This window comes from Hyperolius riggenbachi, chromosome 2, assembly GCF_040937935.1.
Source record: "Hyperolius riggenbachi isolate aHypRig1 chromosome 2, aHypRig1.pri, whole genome shotgun sequence".
Lineage (NCBI taxonomy): Eukaryota > Metazoa > Chordata > Amphibia > Anura > Hyperoliidae > Hyperolius > Hyperolius riggenbachi.
The window spans coordinates 290,119,764-290,139,618 of record NC_090647.1 but is presented as its reverse complement, the minus strand read 5'-3'; the positions used below and the strand labels follow the sequence as shown (position 1 = coordinate 290,139,618).

General features: G+C 44.2%; 1 protein-coding gene across 5 annotated transcripts in view; it reads left to right on the top strand.

Annotated features, from left to right (window-relative positions):
* CSMD2 (CUB and Sushi multiple domains 2) overlaps nucleotides 1-19,855 on the top strand; it is a 1,291,405-nt gene that overhangs the window by 924,224 nt on the left and 347,326 nt on the right. The window lies entirely within an intron of this gene.

Genomic DNA, 19,855 nt, shown 5'->3' with positions numbered 1-19,855 from the left:
TCTCTGCCTGGTCCCAGTCCTCATACAATCAGAATACATTTATTTCACCAAGCATGGTTGCTCCATTGTGCGTTATCCCGCTGTCTCAATCTCTGCCTGGTCCCAGTCCTCATACAATCAGAATACATTTATTTCACCAAGCATGGTTGCTCCATTGTGCGTTATCCCGCTGTCTCAATCTCTGCCTGGTCACAGTCCTCATACAATCAGAATCAGTTTTATTTTGCCAAGACTTGGTTGTGCCCAGAATTGGACTTGATATGTACAGTACTTAAGTATAGGATAGGACACACAATATACCTCCGACACACCATTCCGCATATTGAGATAGCAGGTTAGTATAAATCACAAATACAGCAATTTAACACAATTTCCGAGAGTTGACAGCTGAATGCACAAGGCTTTTAAAGTGGTTTTCTGAGTCTAACTCTTACCATAACCCAATACCATAATCCTCTCACTTCCCATTACCATTTGTTCTCCAAATTTCCTTACACTAACATGTGAAGTTAATAACATTGATGATCTGATTACAATGACATTTGTAAATGGGTGGCATATGTTAGGCAAAAAGTAATCAGTCAGCTCTTGAAGTTTTGAAGCTGGAAGCAAAAAACATGGGCACATGTGTGGACTTGAGCAACTTTGACAAGGGACAAATTCTGATAGCTAAACCGCTGGGTCATGCTATCTCCAAAACAGCAGGCCTTGTGGTGGGGTCTTCCCAGTATACACTGGTGAGTGCATACCAAAGGTAGTAGAAGAAGGACAACCGATAAATCAGCAGCGAGGTCATAGGAATCCTATCTCACTGATGCCCATGGGGAGCAAAGGTGTCTGGTCTGATCCCACAAAAGAGCTACTGCAGCCAGATTGAAAAACATTATTATTTATTTTTATTATTATTTTTTAGCATCCATGGCATCAACATCATCCACAGCTCTCTACAAAGTTTATAGTCTTGTCACATAACTGTCCCTCCGAGGGGCTCACAATCTAATCCCTACCATAGTCATAGGTCTATGTACGTATCCTGTAGTGTATATATCATAGTCTCGTGCCAATTTTGGTGGAAGGTAATTAACTTATCTGTATGTTTTTGGGATGTGGTAGGAAACCCACGCAGACACGAGGAAAACATACAAGCTCCTTGCAGATGTTGACCTGGCTGGGATTCAAACTGGGGAAAATATAATATTGGTCATAAGGCAAAGATAACAGAGTATATGGGGCGTTACAGCTTCCCGCATATAGGGCTTTACAACCACAGACTTATTTGAGTGTCCATGCTGACTCTTTTTCACCACCAAAGGTTTGTACAATGGGCACATGCACATCAAAACTGAACCATTGATTAATGGAGGAAGGTATTTTTTAATAATTGAATTTTCTTTAAAACCTTAGTGCCGACTATTTGTGTGCATGCATCATTTACCTGGAGAAGATTCGATGTCTGGCTTATAATAGGTAGATGTCCGAAAGGTGGACGCAATGTGATGCTCTAAGCACAATAGTCTGCTGGAAAAATTTGAACTCTGAAATTCATGTATATTTTACTTAGTTCACTATCTGTTCACTGCCTACCTAAAGAGGGAAGAAGAAGGAGAATTTACCACAGCATACAGCAAAAATTGTTCAGGAATAGTTTAAGGAATGTGACAAAGGGCCATATGCAATTCACTTTTTCACCTGAGTTTTCTCCTAGGTGATAATTTCTTAACTTGTCATATAATGCCTTTTACACCACCAGCAAGCAAGACAATCCTCAAAATAGATTTCATAGCATTTTTTTTCACAAATGTATGGGTACTGTTTCAACAGTAAAATGCTTAAAGAGTAACTGTCAGGCTGCAGAAGCTAATTTAAACCTCTATTCTCCTGTGTTAAACAGTTTAGAAGGAAGCCCAAAAGCCATTAGTGAAGATAAAAATCTCAGTTACCTTTGATGTGTGCTTATCAGCAAACTGTTAGACCTAAGCAGGACGCAAGCCGCATACTATACTGCAAAGCATTCTGGGGCCCTCCCCTCGGCTGCTAATGAGACGTTACAGCAGCTTGTGTAATCAGTCCAGCGCGTAGCACTGATAAATCTCCGGCAGAGTATACTGCAGGAGTCAGCTATTGTTCCTAGCCACATGGCTCATTAATATTCACTGCACACTGTGTTATTTAGTACCAGCTTTTCTGTGATCAGGAAGCAGGCAGGACATGACGACACATTTGACAGAAAAACATGGAGCCTGCCATGAGCTGTCAGGAGCATCTATCTCTGCATATACTATATACAAATTCTGTGAAATCCAAACGTGGACAGTGAAATGCATATGTAATGTAAGTACAGCCAATCTTTAGCTACTGATATATGTGTTTATTTTCTCTGAGACCTTATACCTAAAAGCTCCTCTTTAAAAGTTATTTTAAAGAGAAGATGAAACTTATCTCCTAGGAGATAACTCAGGAGAAAAAGTTAATTGCATATGGGCCAATATAGGCTTATATGCAATTCAGTTTTACTCTTAGGTTTTCTCCTAGGAGATAATTTTTCATCTTCCCTTTAAAGTAGCTTTTCAGCAAAATAAAAAAATAAAAAAATGTTAAAAGTACTGACAAAAATTGTTCATAGTTTTTTTTTTCTTTTTTGCTTGCTTGTGGCTTGAAAGGCACATGTGTTACAATCTCACCTAGGAGAAAACTCAGGAGAAAAAGTTAATTGCATATGGGCTAATGACTTTCATTTCAAATTCCAATATCTCAAACTGAATGAGCTTCTGTGAGATGTGGTGAAAAGAAAGTCTGATCCATTGAAGCCTCCCCTTGCAACTTATTGGGCCCAATCTAATTCACTTTTTCTGCTAAGTTTTCTCCTAGGAGACAATTTTTCATCTTCTCTTTAAAATAACTTTTGCGCTCTGGTTGCATTTTTGCACCTTGGTTCAATTGAAAAAGTACAGAAAAGTAGGTAAATAAGTTCTGTTTAAGTATTTTCTTGCTTGTTGTTGGTGGCTTAAAGGGCATTTTATTTATAATGTGAAAATATCACCTAGGAGAAAATTGAATTGCATCGGGCTCATTTAATATCTTGGTGCCTGATACTGCAGGACATCTTCAGAGGTCTTTTGTGGTAACATCAGGATGACCTACAAAATATTAAGTTTGACCACTTCCTGCAAAATATTTGTTAATATGCAGCACACACAAGACAATCCGTGCACCGCCTCCTTGATACACTGTATTTATTTTCCCATGTAATACATCAGCAGATGGATAGGCAATATTCCAGTGACAGTGTTCACATATACATTTGCATTATGTCAATCTGACCTGTGCCGTGGACGGGTGCGGGGGGGTGACCAGGGGATGGGAGGACTGCGCGACAGCCGTTTCGCGCCGGTGTGGCGCTTGTTCACGTGCAGGTATCCTTGGGCGAATGGCGGCGTGTACGGGCTTCCGTGATGACACTCGGAAGCCCCGCCCATCACGCACGCCATTGGCTCCTGGGTGCTGGGTAGTGATTAGGTGCGAGGCTAGGGGGGAGGAGACCGGCCTGTGACATGGCATTGGTTAAGTGGTTGCTGTGTCAACAAAGACACGCATATACAGTGATTACAGATCGCCGCAACATGGCGAATTTAAACTGTGCATACATTATAAACATCATACCGTGAATCGATCCAAAATATACAATTATTAGTGCCCTAACCCATTCATTATGGAACTTCAAACACTTGTGCTTTCTTTGTGTCTTATAAAAGACGCGCTCGCACTGGGCCAATGTGACTGCCTGAACCGTGCCTAAATCTCCACCTGCTTTTTACATAAAAAACATTTTATTAGAAACCTCATTTAAAAACACCCTGTTTACCCCATTTTAAAATCACTATGAAGTTGGTGAGGGAAGTTAGTGAATAGGGAGACGCAAGCCTCCGGACCATTTACTTGAAGCTTTTACTATAAAGTCCCCTCCCCTTTCTTAGGTCATCCCCATTCCCTTCTGAAGTATACGGGAACACTCCAGCCGGCACCCTTTCATTCTCGGCGCCAACATTGGGGAATGGGGGGGGGAGGGAAAAGTTGGGGGGAGAGAAAGTTGGGGGGAAAAAAAAAAGGTTGGGGGGAAAAGTTGGAGGGAAGAAAAGGGGCCCCCAGCCCAGCCCATTAAGAACGGGGAATATATACTTTGACGTATAAGGGTGTGGGGGTGCGGTGGATGTGCAGGCAGTGCACATATGTCCAGGGGAGGGGGGGGGGGGGAAGAAAGGGGAAACAGACGCCACCGGAACATGTATCATGTCCATGAGGCGTCACCCACCCCCCCATTTAGCATTAAGGACCATGAACGGGGGCATGGCCCCCCCCATTCTTTTGGCCACTAGGCCTATCACCATCCACAAACTAAATGCACCTGCCTCACCCCAGCACATCCCCACCGGTGGTGTACCCAAAACCGTGTGCCTCAGGTCCATGGTATATTACCTTCTAAAACCGGGGGCACACTGTACGGGGGACGCTCCTAAATAGCTATACTCGCCATTCAGGACCCACTATTCCCGGGGGAGGAAGGCAGGGAAAGGGAAAGGAGGGAAGGAAGAAGGGAGGGAGGACCAAACGGGGCTCCCTACCCTCCAGGGACGGGGGAAACCTGAGGAACAGGCACGCAGACACCAGGAGAGTTGAGAGTGGGGGAATCACCTCCCGTCCATCACCTGGCCCCAAATAGATGGGAGAGTCCAGCCGTTACGGATCAAGGAAGCAAGATAGCTCCAGCCTGTCATTGAGGCCTACGGGCCCCATCGCCTCCGTGCGCAGAATTACACGTGATTCACGTCGGGTCAACTCCTGGTCCCTGTTGCCTCCTCTTCTAGAGTTCGCAACATGTAGGAGTCCCGCGAATTTCAGACATTTAGCTTTGCCCCCATGAGATTCCCTAACATGTTCAATAAGGCGTGGACACCCCTTCCCGGACTTGATGGACTTGAGGTGCTCCCCCACCCTCTCCCTTAAGGGCCTAGTTGTTTTGCCCACATAAAAGAACTGACAGGGACAAAAGATGACATAAGAGACAAACTTGGTCTGGCAGGTGATAAAAGCTCTCACCTCCCACTGTATTCCCCCCATCCTAAGATTCGTGCCCTCCAACATCTGCGGACAGTATTTGCATCTCCCGCATCTGTGATTGCCCTTTGGACGTTCCTCGGTCAGCCAGTTGGTTGGTGCTACAGAGCGATACTCGCTCCGGGTCAAGATATCCCCTAGAGTCGGGGCTCTTCTGTACACTACTCGTGGGGGGTCGGGAAAGATTTTTTGGAGCACGGGATCTCTGGTTATGAGTGACCAGTTCTTTTTGATGACTTGTGACACCTTCCTGGTCATAGGGGTATAGTCAAAGGTGCAGGTGATGGAACCACCCTTCTCAGGTCTAGGTCGTCTAACCAGAAGGGTGGACCTCTCCCTCCCCCTGGCCTTCTCCCTAGCTCCCTCCAGTGCAGCCTCATCGTAGTTCCTTGCCCGTAGGCGTGAGGTAAGTTCTCCCGCCTGTGTCTCAAATGTTTCTGGGTTAGTGTTATTGCGCTTGAGACGTAGGTACTGGCCGTATGGCAGGGAAGATTTCACATGTTCAGGGTGGTAGCTGCTCCTATGCAGCAACGAATTCACGGCTGTGGGTTTCCTAAAACCCTCACATATCAACTTTGTCCCATCTGGTTTGATCAAAAGATCCAGGAAACACACCCCACCGTCATTGATCTCAGACGTGAAGCGCATATTTATCCTGTTCACATTGAGGTGTTCCATGAATTCTCCAAACTCCCCGATTGTTCCCTGCCACACGACCAGCACATCGTCCACATAACGCGACCACACCTTGATCTTCCCACGAAACGGGTTCGAAGGACTCAACACACAATCCTCCTCCCAAGCTCCTAAAAAGAGCCCGGCATAGGTACATGCCACAGAGGTCCCCATGGCCGTCCCGGAGGTCTGGCGGTACCACCTTCCATCGAATAAGAATGCGTTGTGGGTTAGGATGTACCTGAGGCATTCACACAGGTAATCCTTGTATCCCGTATCTTTATTAGTTCTATCGAGAAATCGGCGTACCGCTTTCACCCCCTCCTCGTGGGGTATACGGCTGTACAGGCTCTCCACGTCAATCGTGGCGAGCCTGTACCCCGGTCGCCACTCCGCATTCTCAACTATGTTGATCGCATCTAGGGTATCTGCCAGATAGCTGGGAACCCCCCTGAGAAGAGGGCGCAGCAGATGGTCCAAGAAGCGAGATAATCGCTCCGTTAGGGACCCACACCCCGACACTATGGGCCTGCCCGGGGGACTCTCCATAGATTTGTGTAATTTGGGAAGGTGGTACCACACAGGGTACCGGGGGGACACGGGCAACAGGTCTGTGGCCAACCTCTGCGGCATGTACCCCAACTCGACTCCTCGTCTTAACAAAGTACGAAGAGTCGTCTGGTACTTGAAGGTAGGATTGTGGTCTAGGCGTTCATATTGATCACCGTTTTCCAACTGTCTGTAGGCCTCCCTCGTGTAGGCCCCACCCGACATAATCACAACATTCCCCCCCTTGTCCGCCTGTTTCACCACCAGGTCCCGGCGTTGCTGTAGCCATCTCATGGCCCTTCTCTCTGTGCTACTCAGATTATCAGGAGCCCTGTCATAACAAAGGGCCCTCATCTCATCCGAGACCTGGTGGAAAAATTGATCTATCGGCGAACCAGGGGGGATCTGCACCGCCCGCGTGGACCTACACGCTCGGAAGGCCCCAGGATTACCCAGACCCAAATTGAGGCTGGGAAGGCTCCCCTCATCCATAGAACAGTCACCACCCTCCTCCCACAGCTCCTCCAGTATCCGGAGTGCCTCCATCTCAGCCTGATCCCAGTCCACCGTGGGACTGAACCCTAGTGTGGAATCTGGGCTAGCCGTCATCGAGGGGCCTCCATCATCCTGTCCTCGGAGTCCCGTGCCCCCACTGCTGTGTATCTGGTTGAGCATCATCACTCTCGTGGTCTTGTAGAGGTCTATGAAAAAGTCCACAAAATCAAAGTCCCTGGTGGGTGAAAAGCCTAAACCCTTTTTAAGGAGGGTCAAACATGCCTCCGGGATAGTCTCTCCGGTTAAGTTGACCACCTGTAACTCCCCCACGTCATCTCCCTCCCCCCCACCCCCTACTCCCTGGTTCTTCTTTTCTTCGTACTGTTGCTCCCCTGCGTGTTGCCGACCACCACCGGGGAAAATATTTGTTAACCCTTGGTGCAAATAGGTCCTGCTATTCCGCTAAAGCACATGTGCAAGTTTGGGTTCATTTGGACCCTTCAGTCCATGGCATGAAGTGGTTAAAAATGTGTATGATCAGTGTGTATCATTTAGACAAATCAAATTATAATTCAAGTCAACCATCTCTTTAATACCTGGTAATATAACAGTCACTTCAGCACGATACATCCCTTTAATTAGTTTTCTGCGGATTACAAGCAAATTGATTAGGTGTGCTGTTTTCTTTCTTTTCTACAAATTAACCTATTATTGCAAAATTGAAGTGTGCATGCTGTGTGTTTTTTTTTTTTTACTGATAAACTTTACAAACTTCTGATAGGCTTGTTTGCATGAGCAGAATTGAGTAACATATGTGCCATATACCTACTGGCAGATAATAAAATGCATTTCCTAAACTAATTCAGACAACATTCATTCATTCTTTGTCCTTTAGTAAAGTAATCTACCCAAAAATGCATTATTGCCCAACCCAATCCAACCCAACGCAAATAATTGTCCACATGTTATATTAGTAGTTCTGTGTGACCTGAACTGTCCCTGATGAATGTACTGTAGTGCACATTATTGGTAAGCAAATAATTAAATCTGTATTCCAAAGAGAGAAAAATCTAAATGCATGCTGAAGATTTTAATAAGGTATTACACTGACATTATGCTGCTCTGCAATTATCAGTGTGAGCTAATTGGTACTTATCACAAAACACCAATGAAGAATGATGCTACCTAACCTTATCGGGATGACCTGCTCACCTATCTCTGTCTAATAAAATGCAGCAGATCTTATACTGTAGAGTTTAATATTTAGTTAAAAAAATGCAACATTGTGTTAATTTGCAGTGAGCAAAATAGCCCTCTTTATAATAAATACATTTATGGCTGGGGCTCTAGGCCTCAAGTCATATAACAAGTTTAGTTGACTTCTTTAAAAAAAAAATCTCCCCTTCTTTCCACACCCTAAAGAAAGACTATCCATATGGATAAAATGCTGTCCCCATTATCACTAGCCCCTCTGTGATGGAAAGTACATCTGGTTAACAACTGGTCACCTGTTAGCTTGTGTTATAATGTAAGCTGGAACCCTGTCATTTCATTGGTCAGCTGGCACTGAGTGATATAAACACCTTTACCTCATAGAAACTAGCTAATGATAAACTGAAGAATCTTCCAGCCTGTCTGTAACATGCGGTAGGAAAAGGCAAAATTGCTAACATTGTAGCTTTATTATTAATAGCTCAAAGTTCTTGATGGGGAAACGCTGCAAAGTGGATCTTTCATAAGTCATCACCAATAGTGATCAATAGTGATCACCAATAGTCATTGTGCAATTTTAAGAAAATCTTAAATCAAACTTCACTTCAGCTTTCTTTAAGTAGACCTGAACTCATGCACAGGACACTAGGAAAACACATATTAATCCCCCCTGTATGCATTTAGAGAGTTTAGCCTGTCTAATTCCCCCTCATATTTGACTAACCACAGCTGTGATTTAATCTCTCAGCTGCGTCAGCAAAGGAATTTCGGCAGTCCTTGGCAGAGCAGCTTATTTGTAAACACAGGATGTTATCCCTATGTCTGCATCCACGAAGGAAGGAAGTGGACACACTGTAGATTTATTGCAGGACTTCTATCAACTGCAACAAATAAATGTTTTTCTGTAAAAGGTTATTATGCTGTTGCTTATATTTTAGAGCAAAGGTGAAGTTCTGAGTTTAGGTCTGCTTTAAGTGAGTTTAGAGGAGAAAGAAAAAAAAATATTCCTAATAGCAGCAATGATCAGTGAACTGCAGATCTCTTCATCTGTACCTACCACACCTCTAGAAGCACCTATCAAACATATATGCATTCACTTTCAATGGAAAAGCAACAAACCAAAATTAAGATTCTGCAGCCACAGATGGCCCTCAAGCAGAGATTGATTTTTAAAGTTTTGATCATTCTTTACTCACACACTCATCGTCATACCAGTCATTAAGTATCACTGTAGTTTTACTTCAAAACTGAGCTAGATGATCAAGCACACAAAAAATTGTTTAAAAAAATTACCAAACAAAACCCTACTTTCACAAAAAATGCTGTAAAACTGACCACCTCAAGATCTAGCTCATGAAAAGGAGTGTCTTTAAAAAGGAACTCCAGTGAAAATAATGTAATAAAAAAAGTGCTTCATTTTTACAATAATTATGTAAAAATGATTTAGTCAGTGTTTGCCCTTTGTAAAATCTTTCATCTCCCTGATTCACATTCTGACATGTATCACATGGTAACATTTTTACTGCTGGCAGGTGATGCCAGTGACAAGAGATGCTGCTTGCCTTTTTGGCAGTTGAAAACAGCTGTAAACAGTAAAACAGCTGTTATTTCCCACAATGCAAAGAAGTTCACAGACAGGAAATTGCCAGGACCATGGTCCTCACAGTTTCCTGTGGGAGGGGTTTCACCACAATGTCAGCCATACAGAACCCCCACATGATCCGTTAGTGAAAGGGTACAGATTTCTCATGTAAGGCTGCTGAAAAGGACAGTTACCCGTCTAACAGAAAAACTGCTCACACGCAGTTTCTGCACTCAGTTATGCAAAACTATAGTTATCGGGTGGGGGTGTTACCAGCCAATTCATCAGAAAGTGCACTAATATTTAAACCAGAAAATTTGAATTAAGATTTTTTTTTTAAATTGTCAGATAAATAGATTTGGAGTCCTGAAAACATTTAGATGTTTTCTGGTAGGAGAATCCGTTTTCAATGAAGAATTCCAGATACAGATTTAACTACTGGCCTTTTACTTCCTCGAACAGTAAAAGCTCAGTGAGTTGATTAAAGGCACCAAATTCACCATAGTTCAAGTTAGAATGTGTCAACTGTGTATGATGGCAATTTCATGCGTTTAATACCTCTAAGTGTACATAATAGGGCACTTCACCTTCAACTGAGGGACATGATTGTTCATACTGACACATGCTTCTTATACAGTAGGTCTAAAAATACATTTACCCAGCAGGATTCATGCTCAGCACATCAAGTTGTGTAGCTATGGGGGCCAGTCAGTATTTAACCTGCTGAGAGGTGTGAGCCCACAGGACAATATCATAAAATAAACACACGATCTGCACCTTCTAGACAATTTACAGACATTATAGGAATCAACTCCAAATTAAGCCCCATACACACGCTCAACAGCGGTCTTTTATGCAGCACAATTATCAAACAACTTTTGTTGCGAAACAAGTTGAAACAACCAGAAAAAGTTGCTTGCTATTGTTCAAACAACTGATAAGACTGATAAGACGTCATTCCAACAGCTTCTCTGTTTTTCTACAAACAGATCTGAATATGATTTTTCATTACTCTCTACAGATTTTATTGTAATTTTTTCATAAGCTTTTATAACCTAAAAATCATACAGTTAGATAGATCTGCGGCAGCCTTGCACATTGCACACTGTTATAAACTGCTCTTATCACCTTGCTTCGACACCATCGTCTCACAGACTGTGAGATCACTTGACTCTCCACACAGCAAACAGTAGATAGACTTTCTCAGGCTTCTTCAATGTTTACGTTATTTATTCAAGACTACAGAAATACAGATAGATACATTCATCATATCCTAGCCATGCCAATCTTCATGTTGCGTTACAAGCTCATGATTAGACTCCCTACTGAAGTCACTCAGGCACTTCTTGCTAACCTACGTTCCACTAAACTACCTATGTACAGCAGACATTAGATCAGATTACATAAGGGAAGAACATGCTTAAAGAAATAATTGGGTTCCAGTCAGTATTGCGAGCTAGTGCGGAAGGAAGAAGCAGAAGTGAGTTCTCCATTGCTCGCTCTAGATTCAATACAGACTAGGAAAGAGTTAAATATGACATCATCTTCGCCACCCCCTATATCAGTCTATTGGTGGACCCACTCGTGGTGTCATCATACCCGCCTACTCGATTAATAATCAATGAGGCACTTGACCCAGATGCAGGCATGTGGATGTTTAGTAAATATGGCCAATGTTTACTGTTCCTGTCCTGTAAGTGGAGGTCAGAGTAAACCGATGGCCTTCTTTAGGAACATGTTCTCAGTATCTGCGTGTATCTTCTGCTACACGCAGACCCTGAGATGCCTCTGCCTGCATCACCAACCCTCTATCTATTTTAAAGGCATACACTGCGGACAAGCCTTTTACATAAAACTCAGGCCAAGTAACTGAGGCCTACTTAAATTATAACAATCCCCCCTAAAACGGCTTGACCCGCAGATCCCAGCGTCTGAACCTCCCAGTACCTGGTTTCTTTCTTGTATGTTTCACTTTTCGATGTTCGTGCTCACACAACTTCTCTGCACTAGGCGGTTACCCCTGGAAGAGAGAGAGCAAGACCTCTTGGTCTTCCTGTAACCCGGCTCTCTGGGGAGGCCCTACTTCTAAGTCCCTCAATACCACATGCTCAGCATTTGCGTCACTTGCGTATCACTCACAAACTTGCATGACCACAGAAAAGTGAAACTTGTTTGTTTGTTACTCGATGGAGCAGTGCCAGGTGCCTTCTAAAAGAGTGCCTTTATACAATCAGCTCCATCACAGGTACTACTAAACCTATACCCGTAACCCTGTAGATCCCTTAATTTAAACTATTGGTTCAGTAGATTGTTTATGAGGCACCAATCTCTGGACCAGGTTAATTTATTTTACGTAATTTTAACCCGCAACCTCACCTGGACAATGATGCCTAAAGTTGTCATCCCCATCCAGACGACCAGTGGGTGTAGAAAGAACTTTGGAACTGCAGATGCCCCGTCCGAGTGTCCCTGGAACATCACCGGAACCTTTGTCCACCAGGGCAGACTGGAACTCACCTGCTCATTTTTGTGTTCTACCTCGTTAAGATCACCTGTATCATGGTGAAATCTTACCTCTAACTTAGTGTACTGTTTGTTTAACCTTTGTAACAAAATGTGGTCGTCTTGGATCAAACCCCTGTTCCCCTTTGTCCCATGTCGTGTTCTCTTTCAGGACGGGAACTACCCGGGAAACTTTGCACTTTAGAGTTCTCTTAACAATTTGAGAAAAAACGTCATCCCACCTGGATGACTGGATCCATATGGGATCTCCGCTCCCACCATATGTTCCCCTTGGAAACTCCCCCTTATCGGAACAATTATGAGAATATACCTTGAATGTATCATTAGAACTTATGTTAAAAAACCAAACCTTTCCTTCAGCCACCGGAACTATCGGTTGGGCTTCAGGGTGGATCTTTTGAATGGTAGCCTCGCATTCTGCGTTATTGAGCCTGCAGGCTTCTTCACTAAATTTGACTTGCCCCGGCCAACGCAGGTACTTCTGCAAGACTTGCCCGCATGAGGACAACTCTACTTGCTTCACCTCCCCGTCTAGCACCAAAAAAGGTTGACCTCTCAGGTCCTGGTGTAAGACCCGGGTTGAGGTGGGAACTAAGGAAGTGGCGGTGCCTAAAGGAATGTTGCACCGTTTCCATTTGTTCACCCAAACATCTCGAAGCTGCCATGCAAAAGATCCTTCTCCAGAAAAATTAATATACCTCCCCTTGTCCAATCTCTCGCTGACAAAATATGTCCCCAGCTGTCCTGATTGGACCTCTTCCCCCCTTATCTCCTGAGGCACACTATGTACCTGAGGTCGGGAAGATTGTACTCTCTGCAATCGTTCGATTAAGAGTACCTCTTCACTTACCCAACTATCATGAGGATAAGCTGTTGCATATGGACTGTGTAATATCGTCCCCTGTTGTGACCCGTGTGGTGTGAATGGGGTTCCCTGTGTGGGCTTTCCCTCCCCCGGGACCGCTCTCCCCACCCTCTTTGTCACCTGGAAATGTGGCTTGATCTCGATTTTTACTTCTTGTTTCGAGAACCACCCACCCTTGGCTTTCCAGCCTTTACGTGTGTATAGTTGTTTCAGAGGCACTCTCTGTTGGTAGCTCCAGAGTGTGATGTTGTCCCCCGCGTCTCTCCGGCAGGAGAATTGACGCCTCCTACTCGTTCCTCTCCAATCTGGAACCATCTCACTCTGCATAACCAAGACAAGGTACCCCTGAATCACACACTCCACCTCTTGCATGTACCCATTGTACTGCAATGTACCCTTTAACAAACCTTTGGATCGGTGCATCGATTCTGGGAGTGTGGTATTAAATAGCAGATTTACACTGCCATTCAATTCCCACTGCCCGCACACCTGACCCTTCAGACCTTTCACCCACCTTGTGCCATGAAATTTGTTTTCTCCTGGCACAAGTGCTCTTTTCCTCCGTCCCTGCATGGTCCATCTGTGCCAAGCGGAGGGAGGTGTGAAAGGATCAGTACCTTTGTCACCCAACATTAACATGCTTGGGCCTTGCATTCTCATTAACCCCTTATTATACATGAGAATGTCCTCTCTTCGTTCTCCTAGGACGGAATGGCAACCTAGGATCACCATCAGCACGGTACTCTTCATTATAAAAGCACCACCTTGGGAAAGAAAAACATTAGCAATTTGCACTATGCTTTGCTCAGACAGTTTTTTTAGACGTTTTCCGATCTCAGGAACCTCGGTTTTTAGTCTCTTCCCAATTTCAGGAATCTCGTGTTTTAGTCTCTTTCCAATTTCAGGAATCTCGTGTTTCTCCAAACTTAGATTGGCATCTGGAACCTTTCGCTTATCCGACTGACATCTCCATCCTTGCTGCCAGCACTGCAGCTGTCTCCATTCCATATTGCCAAACACCTGAAATCGAAATACAAACAAATCAATTCTTATTAATGATTTGGGATTCGCCCTGCGGCTTGTACTCTTTACACTTTAAATTGATCAATATATACCGTAATTGATCTCGTTGCTTTATGGTTCTCATGAACTCTGTTTACTCTTTTTGGTAGATTGGAGTTAAACCTCACCCCCCTACCTCAGTACTATCCTCAGTACTTACCAGTTTAAAATATGCTCCCGCGGACTTCACCTTTGGAAGCTCTCACCTCATTGCAGCTCACTCCACATCCCCCCTTATGTGTCCATGTGCGGCCGTCGCATGCACAGATTACGGATGCCACACCTGTTGCTGCTTTGCAGGTGAGCCTGCAATGCTCTTACTCATTACCGCATTTACTTATCTAGAACTTCATCGCGATACCAGCTCTGCTAGAAGTTCTGTGTGTTGTACCCTCTGATCAAGGTTTGCCGTGCCACCACCTAAACTACCAAAAAAAACTGGCTGCCTCCCTGTAGGAAGGAGCACTTTGCACTTAAACTACACAGGGTGCAGGGCTAAGCATACCAGCGTCACATGCCTGTATGCAGATCCCTGAATGCCCACTTGGTAGGTAGCCACATGGCAAACACCGTACTGATACACTGTCACTCTGTAAACGGCAATTCTATCATCTGTATAATTGCCCCATGAACTGCTGTCAGTCCTTGTTCTTTGTGCTACAATTGACAGGAGCTGGAAAAAAACACCTTTGACCAATCAGTGGATGAAAAAACCGCACCAAAAAACAGCCCCAGCCCAGCATAGACCTCTCAGTCAAGCTCTGGCCCTGTCCACGACAAAAACCTGAAAAAACGTCACCGCTCTGCAGCAGCGGCGACGGATTGGTCAACTCCCTTTTCTTCCAACTCCGGCAACCCCCTGATGCGCTGTCCCCCCCTATACGCTATTGGGAACTCATGCTGCACCACCCATTAAGGTGCCCCACTTACAGGAATAATCCCATAAGCAACTCAGTACAGACCCTTTCCTGATCTGCACTGCTACGTGTGTCCCTGCACCTAGCTGGGAAACACTTCCTATTCTGGCATTCCTTTCCATGGACCCAGGGAAAAGCTCTCGGGAAATACTTTGAGAACCGAGACACACAGGAGAATGTCTCTGTATTTCTACCCACCTTCCTTTCAGCTGCTCTGCCCGGAGCCGCGAGCACAGCCTGACGTGGCGTGGATCCCCCAGCCCCTCCTCCCCCCCTGCCATGACGTGTGGGGGCCATGACTCTCGGGGGCGGGCTCTCTCCACTGCCGCCATTTTGAGTCCTGGACTGCCAGCTAAGATGGCTGCTCCCATAGCAGCCTCTGGTTCCTATATCTTAGGAGAGAAAACAAAACTCACACATACCAAACATTTTATGCATAGTTACAAAGCATCTATCCACAATGCAGAGTAAAAAAAAACAAAAAAACATACATTCCTGGATGTCCGTAAAAACCTAAGGAGAAATCCTTGGGACGTGGAAAACTCCCTCTCTCCACAACTCATCTGCAGCTTATCTCAGCCATAACTCAGAATAACTTACAGCACTATTACTGAGACGAACAACAGACGAGCTGGCTGAACAACATAACAGATACAGATATTTACAAGCATGCTAGCAGCTCTGACTGGAAATACGAGAAACTTGCAGAACATCTCACAAACAGAAAGACACTCGATTTCCTCTTCTATCCCCTCTCCCTCCCATCCAGTACTAACAGAAGCACCGCTGGCTTATCTCCTGCTGCGGGGGACCCCCCCCCCCCCCCTGCTCTATCTGGACATTCTTCCCAGCCTCTGTAGAGACGGGGAGAGAAGAGAAGAGAAAAAAAAAAACCCAATCAACTTCTTTCCAGCAAAAACATGCCTGAAACAAATGCAGAAATAACCCCCACGTAAATATGCAACACAGGAAACTTGAATCCGAAGAAACCAAACAAAACACATAAACTCTGAAAACACATTCTGTATTTACATCGGAGCTGCACCTCTCCTCACCCCTCTCTTCACGCACAGGAGAGATGAGAAGCCTGCAGCCTCCACACTGCAATTAACACAGAATATACACATTAACACATTATCCTCTCCTTGTTATAACACCAATAACGCCATATAACAACGTCAAACAAACTTGCCTGAGCAGCAGATTCTTGGCAATAAACAAGCATTCCCGCAACTTCACCTGCGAAACTTCCATGGACTCCGGAACGTTCTGAGCGTTTAATCACCGTCCTCTCCGTCCCCACACTGGACTGGCTCAGTGGATCGACATCTCCCACAGCGAGTTGCGAGCTGGCCCCGGAGTGTCCCGTTCGACCCATATTTCGGCTGGTGACTACAGTGCACAATGTAGTCACAGACTCACAGTGTAACGTCCAAGAGTTTCGCCGCTGATTTCTCGAATCGCTGCCGTTTGCTTGGCTCCCACACACTCACACCAGCTTATCAGTATCAGCTTGATAAGCTTTACAGTCTATTCCGCTTGTTTTGCTGTGGAATATCTTGAAACCAATTTCTCCGGCCCCGGCCCCGTCTGCCTGTATTGCTAGGCAGGGAAGGATTTCAGGCACCACTGTTATAAACTGCTCTTATCACCTTGCTTCGACACCATCGTCTCACAGACTGTGAGATCACTTGACTCTCCACACAGCAAACAGTAGATAGACTTTCTCAGGCTTCTTCAATGTTTATGTTATTTATTCAGGACTACAGAAATACAGATAGATACATTCATCATATCCTAGCCATGCCAATCTTCATGTTGCGTTACAAGCTCATGATTAGACTCCCTACTGAAGTCACTCAGGCACTTCTTGCTAACCTACGTTCCACTAAACTACCTATGTACAGCAGACATTATATCAGATTACATAAAGGAAGAACATGCTTAAAGAAATAATTGGGTTCCAGTCAGTATTGCGAGCTAGTGCGGAAGGAAGAAGCAGAAGTGAGTTCTCCATTGCTCGCTCCAGATTTAATACCGACTAGGAAAGAGTTAAATATGACATCATCTTCGCCACCCCCTATATCAGTCTATTGGTGGACCCACTCGTGGTGTCATCATACCCGCCTACTCGATTAATAATCAATGAGGCACTTGACCCAGATGCAGGCATGTGGATGTTTAGTAAATATGGCCAATGTTTACTGTTCCTGTCCTGTAAGTGGAGGTCAGAGTAAACCGATGGCCTTCTTTAGGAACATGTTCTCAGTATCTGCGTGTATCTTCTGCTACACGCAGACCCTGAGATGCCTCTGCCTGCATCACCAACCCTCTATCTATTTTAAAGGCATACACTGCGGACAAGCCTTTTACATAAAACTCAGGCCAAGTAACTGAGGCCTACTTAAATTATAACACACACCTCCCATAGATCCAGTTCGGGGTTACCGATCTGAGCTGCGGTTTTCTGTCCCGAGCCTGACTTGGAGTTACCGCTAAGGAGGTTAAAAACTGTAGCATCTTAAAGGGGAACTGAAGATAGAGGTATATGGAGGCTGTCATGTTTATTTCCTTTTAGACAATACCAGTTGCCTGGCAGCCCTGCTGATCCTCTGCCTCTAATACTATTAGCCATAGCCCCTGAACAAGCATGCAGCAGATCAGGTGTTTCAGTGGTTCAGACTTATAAGTCTGATCTGACAAGACTAGCTGCATGCTTGTTTCTGGTTTTAATCAGATACTACTGCAGAGAAATAGACCAGCAGGGCCACCAGGTAACTGGTATTGATTAAAAGGAAATAAACATGACAGCCTCCATATACCTCTCTCTTCAGTTCCCCTTTAAGACAGGTAACTACAATTCTGTTATTCTGTCAGGTCTTAAACAGCAAAGTTTAGTGCCCTCAATATTGATTATTATTCAGTATTTATATAGTGCCGACATCTTCTGCAGTGATGTACACATTATATTGTCTTATCAGGCCTATAGACTCAGATGTCCTGGCACCATAGACCTCACCCTCCATGAACCTGCAAACCCCCACCGAACTGCACCGCAAGTGTGCTGGCCCAGCTGTCACTTCTCCCTTAGTTCCCTTGCCCATAATAAGTAGCTACAGATGCCCCTTAGTATTAGGTAGCCAGAAGTACCCTCAATATTAAGTATCTATGGGAGAGGAGTGAGCCGCCTTTCCATCATCAGGCGCCTGTAGGCATGTGCCTACAGTGCCTTATGGTAAATCCGGCCCTGCACTTATCTGTCCCGAGAGGGGCTCACAATCTGATCCCTACCATAGTCATATGTTTATGTATGGTATCGTGTAGTGTATGAATCGTAGTCTAGGGCCAATTTTAAGGGGAAGCCAATTAACTTATCTGTATGTTTTTGGGATATGGGAGGAAACCAGAGTGCTCAGAGAAAACTTACACAGATACAGGGAGAACATACAAACTCTATGCAGATAGTGTCCTGGATGGAATTCCTACCGTGGACCCAGTGCTGCAAAGTGAACGTACCCTTACAACAGAGAGTTATTAGAGGAGGGGCACATACTTTCCTACTACTGCTATTACAGCCACGTCATGGCACTAGATCACTAAAAGAATCTCTGGCTTGTTCCACCAAGATTCACCAGGCATCCCGAATTCCAGTTTGCAACCTTCAGCTTCTCACCTGAGCCTACACAAGTGTTCCTTCACACCATGAATACATCTGTTGAATGGTCACCAGGGAGCTCTCCGACTCATGATTTCTGATAGAAGTCTTTTGCTCCTGCCTTCTCTTTAGGACAATTGAGCAAAACAATATATGCATTCACTCTTTACTTTGACAATAACAAGGAGTCTTGGGTGTAACAGCTCAGCATTACTTCCAATTCACTATACAGCATTGTCCTGTAGATTTTTCTCAACTCATTATGTTCCCAAAAGGCAAGGGTCTCTTCATCTTTCTTTATAAAAACCAATGTTTTTGTATTTAACTATCTTACTCATCTTGAATAGAGATGTGCTTGTAAAAGGTTCTGTCGATTAAAATAGCTTCTGTTACCAGAGCTTAGACATGCTTGTATCGCTTGGCTAGCCTCATTTTGTTTGCTGATAATAGATCCCAAGCATTTGAAACGTACCACTCTTTCATACTTTTCATTATTAATAACAAGAGGTTTTTTTATGTGTTACTGCGATGTGTCATCACTGTATATATAGATGCATAATGCATACTACATCTTGACAGGAGGCTTCTTGTAGTTTATTAAAGCTTCTGACCAATACTTTAGTGTTGCTGTTTAATAGGTTCATGTCATCCAACTAGAAAAAGGAAAGCTGAAAAAGTTTGCTAAAATCTAGGCAACATGAGTAGATGTCCTCCAGCCTGATGCTGACAAAAGCAATTAAAAACTTGCTGCATTCCAGTCCCTTTTGCCCCATATTACTCACAGTTTACTAGCTTGTTTACTGACTAATTTGTGCTAAACTAATGAACTTGATTGTTAGAAAGGTATTTTTAGGCATACACTGCCAGATGATTTTAATGCTGCTTTCAGTTCCATGCTTCACTTATTGCCTCAGTGCTTCATTTTCATTTTTAATCGTCTTTTTTTTTAACATGCTTTCTGGAAGGTGTTTCCAATTCTTTCTTTCTAATATTTTTACTTCTATTTGTTTTCTTATTACATAATTATTACCACTTGAAATTGAATTCCTAAACATCAACTCAGTGTAACACGTTAATGAAGTGACTATTTTGTGAGACTATAGGACTACTTAATATCACGTTGTGTTTGATATTTGTTATTGTGTATGTGTGGATAAGTACATGCAACGAAATGAATAAGTAGATCATTAGAAGGTAGTCTGACATGA